Source organism: Pteropus vampyrus, unplaced genomic scaffold (assembly GCF_000151845.1).
Source record: "Pteropus vampyrus isolate Shadow unplaced genomic scaffold, Pvam_2.0 Scaffold205, whole genome shotgun sequence".
Classification (NCBI taxonomy): Eukaryota; Metazoa; Chordata; class Mammalia; order Chiroptera; family Pteropodidae; genus Pteropus; species Pteropus vampyrus.
Genome location: NW_011888986.1, coordinates 2,273,384 through 2,279,318, shown reverse-complemented (window position 1 = coordinate 2,279,318; position 5,935 = coordinate 2,273,384). Strand labels below are relative to the sequence as shown.

The 5,935-nt window shown below is 43.9% G+C and overlaps 1 long non-coding RNA gene across 1 annotated transcript in view; it reads right to left on the bottom strand.

The window, feature by feature from the left end:
- Positions 1-4,706, bottom strand: part of LOC111746918 — a 25,325-nt gene extending 20,619 nt beyond the window's left edge. Inside the window, exon 1 of the long non-coding RNA XR_002783322.1 lies at positions 4,406-4,706. This is a non-coding gene — a long non-coding RNA (uncharacterized LOC111746918). The remainder of the gene's footprint in view (positions 1-4,405) is intronic.
- Positions 4,707-5,935: the final 1,229 nt, after the last annotated feature.

The following is a 5,935-nucleotide window of genomic DNA, read 5'->3' as shown; positions in this document are numbered from 1 at the left end:
GCCAGATTAGCATGCTGCGCGTGGGCAGAAACAGATCTGTGTAGATGGTGATGAAGTTGGATCACAGAGGAGCCAATTCTCTCCAGAGGGTTAATCCAAGTTGCACAGAGGGAGTCATGCCTGGAGGGAGTGTTGAAGGATGAGGAGAGGGTGCCATCTGGCAAGAGGCAAGGATGTTGTATGGGGAGAACATTCCGGAAGTTGCTGCATGTATCATAATGTGGAACCATAATACATCCCAGCATATTCTAAGAATTATACGTGCTCCACAGTTATTGGATTTGTAGAATAAACAGCAGAAAGTCAGGCAGCAGAAAGAGTCATATACTTGTGAAGGAATATGGATTTTTTTTTTTTCCTCGCAGTCAGTGGGTCTCCACTGGAGTTAGGGAACAAACCTGTGAGAATCCGAACAAAACTATGACCACATTCCTCAAAATGATGCGCACACTGATACAAGTGTGCCTATAATTTAAGAAGGTTCATGGAGCCCTGTGATGTGACTTGGAACCCCACACACTCACTGCTAAAATTCAAGCTGGAGTGAGACTGTCAGATGCTCACTTCAGAATCGTGCTCTAGGTGGGCAGTGGAGGATGGGTCTCTGGGAGCCAGAGCAGGAGCCAGTGCAAGGTTGGTGTACACAGAACCTAGCATGCACCCAGCACTGATATTTCCTTGCTTCTAACATGTCAAGTGCATCACCAATTTAATAACAGCTATTTGGGAAAAAGAACTTCACATTAATGTGCATTATTTTGTAATCTAGAGTTTTTCTTTGAGTATTTTTGCTTGGAGCAATGGAAACTAACTCTGATGAACTTAAACAGGACAAAAATGTATTCTTGTCTAGGGAACCCTGGGTATCTCTGAGAAACAATGGGGAGGCTTACACTCCAGGCATGGGAAGGGGGGTGGGGGCAGGCAGGAGCCCAGGCTCTTAGGAAGTTGGAGTCCTGCATATGGTGGGCTGCTGTGGGTCCACCCAAGGTGCTCTTCCTCAGGGACTAACAATTTGTTGGCATATTTGGATCCAATCCCCACCATGTGATGGGCAGCCCCACCCAATTCACACAGAGTGGTTAAGAACAGTGCAGAGCAGTGCTCTGAAACAAGAGGGTGGGGAGCTGTACCGTTGTCAAAAAACATAAAAAATTTAAAAAATTGGAAAGGATGATGGCAACCAAAAAACAACAGATATGTACCAAACTGACAAAAGCATGTATTAATTCTGATGCTTACATTTTCTTCTTCATTATCAGACCTTTCCTTGTTCTACAAATATTTACTGAGCACCTACTTTGTGCCAGGCACTGGGAATGATGGCAGTAAAAAAATAGACAAAATCCCTACCTCCCTTGGGTCTTGCACTGCAGTGGAGGGTAGACTCTCAGATGTCTTTAGGGTCAGACTCTAAAGATCCCAGTGTGCCTGGAGTTAAGGGACACTTGTCATAATCTACTCAAGTCCTTGACCTCTTTGCAACAGTTAGTATCACCAGTACAGTTTAGAAGTCCACTGAAGAATCCATATTTTCAGATGGAGGAAAGATGGCGTAGATGATAGAGGCTTTGCTCATCCCTCTGGCGACCAAATCAAAGTTGTGACAGAAATGAGGAGTAAACAGCAAGCAAAGTTGCCTGGGATCTAGATGAACAGAAGCATTACAACTAGGGAGATAAATAATTAATCAACCTGTAATGGTAGAAGGTAGGAGGGGATGAAGATGCGAAGCTGCCCAGTCCCTAGCAGTTGAGTGGGACAGAGGTTATGGCAGCAGCAGGCAGCAGCTGCAGACATCTCCTAAAGGGGCCGTGTCTGCAAGCAGATGTTTGCAGTGATGGACTTGCGTGCTCTGAGCACCAGTACTGTGTTGGCTGCTCGGGGGACACCAGAGACTTACAGGGGGACACTGAGTCATAGGAGTGAGGGCCAGAGGTGAGGCTTTCTCCCAGGCAGAAATGCTGGCAGTATCCACTGTTCCTCTGTTGAGCCCTCCCCACTCCCAGTGTGCAGACTCAGTGCCGGCATAGCTGAGACATTATCAAACTAGATAAGAGGTCACTCCACCCAGAGTATTCCCTGAAACTCTGCCTCCCCCAACTCACCGCCCCACCCAAGCCAAATCCAATTCTGTCCTCAGAGGAGTCCAGTGCCCCTTGCTGAGCCAACTCTAAGACTCACACTGGTGGCAGCTGGCCTCAGTTTCTGGCATGGCCTCTTGAGGCAACTATAAGCACAACTTCTGTGGACTGCTTGCTGAATCTTAACAGGGGCACAAGCTGGGGTTAAACTTGGCTTGCAGCTGAACCCCTCTCAGGACTGTGCCTCTGGACATCTACTTCACAAAGCCACGCTAATAAGCCTGGGACACTTAGGAGCTTTGCTTAGTACTTAGAAACAGACACAGAAAGGCAGTCAAAATGGGAAGACAAAGAAGCAGTAACCATATGAGACAACAGAACAGAGATCCAGGAATAATGGAGTCAAGCAATCTAATAGATGCAGGATTTAAAACGCTGGTTATAAAGCTGTTCAATGAACTTAGGGGAAGTATAGATAAATTCAGTGAGAACTTTAATAAAGAAATGAAAAACATAAAAATGAAAATTATAAAAGGGAACCAGTCAGAAATGAAGAACACATTATCTGAGATGAAGAATATATTAGAGGGAATCAACAGAGTGGATAAAGAAGAGGATCAAACCACCCATATCGAAGAGCAGGAAGCCAAGGACACTCAATCAGAATGGCAAAATTGAAAAAAGAAGCCAAAGACTATAATAGAAAGAAGCGAAGACTATAATAATAATTTAAGGAGCCTATGGGACATTATTAAATATAAAAACACCCATGCCATAGGAGTATCTGAAGGAAAACAAGAAGTTGAAGAGCTATTTGAAGAAATAATGATGAAAAATTTTCCTAACCAGGTGAAAGAAATAGACATATAACCCCAAGAAGCTCAGAGAGTCCCAAAACAGATGAAGCCAAAGAGGCTCACATCATAAGTAAAATGCCAAAGGTTAAATACAAAGAGAGAATCTTAAAAGCAGCAAGAGAAAAGCAGTTAGGTACCTACAAGAGAGCACCCATAAGAATGGAAGCTGATTTCTCAAAAGAAACTATGTAGGACAGAGGGGCTTGGCACGAAATATCTGATGTGATGAAAACCCAGGATCTACAACCAAGAATACTTCATCCAGCAAAGTTATCATTTATTGTTGAATGACAGATAAAGAGCTTCCTAGAAAAAAATAAGCTAAAGGAATTTACCAGCACCAAGCCAGTATTACAGGAAATATTGGAGGGACTTCTTTAAGAAGAAAAAAAATATGTATCAAAAACATGAATAAAGAATGGTAATAACTACATTCCTATCAACAAGTACCTCAAATGGAAAAGAATTAAGTGCTCCAACCAAAAAATAGAATGGCTGAATGGATAAGAAAACAAGACCCATACATATGCTGCCTACAAGAAATTCACTTCAGATTAAAAGACACACACAGACTAAAAGGAAGGGGATGGAAAAAGATATTGCTTTGATGGACCTAGAGGGTATTGCACTGAATGAAATGAGTCAGATAGAGAAAGACAAATATTGCATGATTTCATGTACATGTGGAATCCAAAGAACAAAATAAAACAACGACAACTACAAAAACGGAAATAAACTCTTAGATACAGAGAATATTTTGAAAGCTACTAGGTGGGAGGGGGTGTGGGAGATGGCAAAAAAGGGCAAAATACAAATGGTAGTTACAAAATAGACATGGAGTTATAAGGTGTAGCACAAGGAAAATAGTTAATAATGTAATAAATATGTAAGGGGGAAGAGGGGTACTAGATTTAGTAGAGTGATCACTTTGTGAGTTATATAGATCTCTAAACACTATGCTGTAAACTGAAACTAATATATTATTGTATGCCAACTATAATTGAAAAAACTCATTGAATTGTACAATGTAAATATGAACAATGTAAATATAATTGTCTATTATATTTCAGTAAAGTTGAAGAAAATACATGCAACTAAAAAAAATTCCATATTTTCATCTATACTTCCTATTTAGTTGAGTTCAAAGTTTTGTTGTCTCTTTTTCTGGTTACCTATTGCTGGGGATCATCTGGAGGTTTCTGAAGAGGGAACTTGCATGCCTAGGTAGAGCACAACAGTCAGGCATGGGATGCGTGCTTCTGTCCTCTACTTTCAATTCCATTATTGGACTGCACACATCCAGGCATCCAGTTAACTGAAAATAACTTTCTCTCTCAATGTTGCATTATGATGTGACTTTTCAGTATAAACCAAAGACATCGAAATTTAAGTTAAACCTCACCTATTAGTGTCACCACTAATACAAACAATAGCTATTGCTCCCGCAATGACACCACAATTTACCTCCTGGCTGGTAGCAGTGCCCGGGCTTCAGAAACGTCAGGGGTACATAACATTGAGCTTCTCTCTTTTGCCCAAAGTCAGGTCAGTGGAATTCCCACATTTCCAGGTGTACAAAGCTGCAGGCAATCACAGAACAGGGAGGTGAGCCATCAGGGTCTGACAACTCTCAATGGCCCACCAGCACCATGTGAAGACTGAATGTGATACAGGCAAAGGTGTACTCATCCTCTGTCTTCCTGCTGAGCCCACTGTGCCCTCAGCCAGGTATCCAGAATCTGCATCTCATTCCTCTCCAAACTCTAGCTGCCCCAGCTCTGAGCACAGCCTGAGTCACAGAGGTGGTGGGTGGTGGAGTGAGCAGCTTGACCCAGGGAAGTGGATGGTCTAGGCTATACCACAGGTTCCTTTGGGGAATGTGGAGTTCCGGAGAGCTAGGGTGAACTGCAGGGTAATTGGAGCTGGAGGGAAGACTGGAATGCAGGAACATTCCTTTGCAGGCTCCCATGACGGACTCTGCAGAGCTGGAGGAGATCCACAAATATTTGTCTGATTGCATAGCTCAGCCATGTGAAAGTCAGACTCGAAAAACCTGCTCTTTAGTCTCTATCCAGAAACGCTATTTGAACTGTGACCCCTGGCACTTCCTCTCCTCTCAGCCCAATTTTTATTCTGTTCTCCATTATTTCACTTCACATGCTTTTGTGGACTTTGCTAGAAACGTGAGTCCTGCCTTGAGCCCCAGTCAACCAGTGATCAGTATGTTCCTCTAACATCACCAAAAAACTGCCTATCGCATTTAGGATTGATTTGAGGTGTTCCTCTTCCCCAAAGAGGAAAGCCCAAAATGGGGCTCTATCTGCACACCCCTGAGTGTGGTAAGAAGCCCCTAGGCTAGTCCTCTGCCCCCAGGCCACACGGGCCTCCACTGCTCCTTGAAAAAGAAGTGTTTCCCACAGGTCTGGAATTCTTGATTGTGTTTTCATCCATGTGTGTGAGGTGAGCCCCAGTGCCTTGTACTTGTCACTCTGCTCCGACCAGCGGTTCCCAATCAGGTAGGTTTCAGTGGGCAAGTGGTCCCTTCCCTCTCGAGGTGTGCAGGAGGGCCTGAACCCCCCAACAAGCATTAGCATGTTCCACTGAGGCTGGAGACATGGGAGCCACACAAGAATGACCCTGTCCCAGCAGGTTAGATGGTAAGAGTACCAGTTGGACCTAGGAGAAAACTGTTTTTAGGGAAACCTTTAGGGAGAGTGTCTGCACTGAGGTGGCCTGCCATCCAGGGGAGCACAAGGGACGTCGCTACCTGTGAGGTGCGTCTTGTATCTGTATGCTCACTTCTGTGTGGGCCCGAGGCTCCACCTTCAAGTCTAGGGGCAGAACTCCAGAGGCCCAAGAACTTAGATGGGGAAAAAATTTACATCTTTATTGTTACTAACTTATAACTACAGTTTAGACTTCCTACCACTGTGACTGTGGGTAACAGACCACAGCAGCATCAGTGCCTCTTGGTGTTTTGTCAGTTCACTGTGT